Below are 2500 nucleotides of genomic sequence, written 5' to 3' on the forward strand. Positions count from 1 at the left end.
GTATACACGCAGAGTCCAACTCGGATTCTCTCTCTCTCTCTTTCTCTCTCTGACGCACACCTAAACACATACACACGCACACACATTATTAATGCTTCATCCTAATTACACAATGGTGAATGTAATTGTGTATGTATGTATATATATATATATATATATATATATATATATATATATATATGTATATATATACATGTATATATATGTATATATATATATACACACAATAAATATATATATAATATATATGTACACACACATATATATATATATATATATATATATATATATATATATATATATATATATATATATGCATATGTATATATATACATATATATACATATATTATATATATACATACATATACATATACATACATATATATATATATATATATATATATATATATATATATATATATATATATACCTATACATATACATACATATATCTTTCTCCCCCTTCTCTCCCTTTCTCTGATGCACAGACACACACACACATATTATTAATGCTTTACCCTAATTACACAATGCTGAATATGATTGTATCAGTCACATATTAAGGATTTTTGAGTCATGAATCCCATACATACCATAAAACTAAATTTTCCAGTAAAATGTAATCTATAGTATCAAATGCCTTACTAAACTCGAGGAGTTTAGTAAGGCAGCTGCTAATTTTTATCAAATGATTATATATATATGATCCAGAAAGGGAGGACAGTTGTCGGAGTAGAGTGTATGGTCTAAACCTATAGTGTTACCCAATTAAAATATTGTGTTTATGTAAGTGAGCAGAGAGTTGTTCATAAATATAAACAACTCAGTGACAGCTAATATTGAAACTGGGTGATGATTCAAAATATTAGTCATCTCCGCCTTTTTGCTGTCTCTAGTCTTCCTGGAAATACATCATATGTACAAGATTTTGTTTTGCGCAGTTTTAATCAACATATGTTATCGTAGCCAGGACCGGATACTGTCATTTCCTTGACCGCCTTGATTCTTTTTATCCATCGTTATGGGAGCTGGGGTCAGGGGGTCAGGGGTCTTAGCATGTGACGCCTAAAGGGCTCAGGCGGACGGCAAACTATCAGATAGATTTTTACCGATGCACGAGATACATTATGCCGTATGTTATAGACCTCACATAGAGCTTCATATATAGCTTATGAAAGGTACTTGATGGACACCAAAATAGTAACCGCAGTGAAGAATTCCCGAGCGATATGTGATTCTCTTGATAATCATATAGCATGCATTGGTAGGAAATTGGAACTCATCAAGTTTAGATAAAATCTTCTAAAATCACTTTCTTAACTCTTGTTTTAAAAAATGAAAAATGGTTTTAAATTTGTTTTTAATAAAAGGATCCTTTATTTTTCTTGAAATAAAAGTTTTACTCTTCATTTACTGGTTTGAAGAAACCTTTGACTTTTCTTACGTTGACTTTTGTGTAGTCACTTCTACTTTGTCAATTGATAATGACTGAAGATAGCCATATGAGACTTAAAGGCTGTAGCGCAATGAAAACCGATCGCTTTTAGACTTTTCTTTCTTAAGCTCAGAAGACCCCGTCTGCCATATATAGATTGTCATATAGCTTTGAAAACTGATGTGCATATCTGGCACACGCAACGTTATCGGGGAGGATGTTCCATTCTTCAACTGTGGTTTGTTGCCTCTTTTCTTCCTTCCTCCAAAGAAGAAAGTCATTGTAATAAATCTTTATATCTTATATATCTTAGCGTTAGTGCTCATCTTGTGCTTGCTCCTTGAGTAGGGTTCTTTAAAGTACTGTTATGTACTCAAAAGTAGGTCTTATGGTCATGATTTTTTACTTTATCTTCGTCTACATAAATAAATGCTCTTTTTATCTGTGACCAGTGCTAGCTTTTCATGAACCTTTTTTATGTGACCCTTTGGATTTAAGTTTCCTTTTACGATCATTCCAAAGGCGTTTTCTTTAGTCTCTTGACTTTTTACTGGTAAAGAAGTTGATTTTCATTTCTCCAAACCTGACAATACTGCATTCATTGGTGCTGGATTATATCAATATTCCTTTGGAGGCTTTGTTACCGATGGATTCCTCTCACCTTCTACTACTTATATAGAAATGGATATATTTGCTTCCTCCCCCTCCCTACACCCCACACCTTGCCATGGTATATAGTTGCCTCCACACCTACGCCATAACACGAAGCGATATTTGGCAAGTATTCTGTGTGCGCTGTTTTCGGAGCCCTTTCCGTCTTCAAAATTCTTACCCAACGGCCTACCTTACTTGGTCCCTTACCTTTTTCAGAGCACTTCGTGATACTTACCTGTTTCTCCTGCCCTCCCATCGGGGGTTATGTGGGGTATTGGGTGAGTGTGGGTTGGGGGTGGGATCGCGGATTATAGCAACTCTATATGAGTAATAGAGGGTGAGATGAATCTATCGGTACCAATACTGTTAGTAACCCAGAGCTATTCTGAATATTTACTCAAGCTACTGG

Source organism: Penaeus japonicus, unplaced genomic scaffold (assembly GCF_977035675.1).
Source record: "Penaeus japonicus unplaced genomic scaffold, GWHDUDI00000001_assembly GWHDUDI00000036, whole genome shotgun sequence".
In the NCBI taxonomy this organism is placed as follows: domain Eukaryota; kingdom Metazoa; phylum Arthropoda; class Malacostraca; order Decapoda; family Penaeidae; genus Penaeus; species Penaeus japonicus.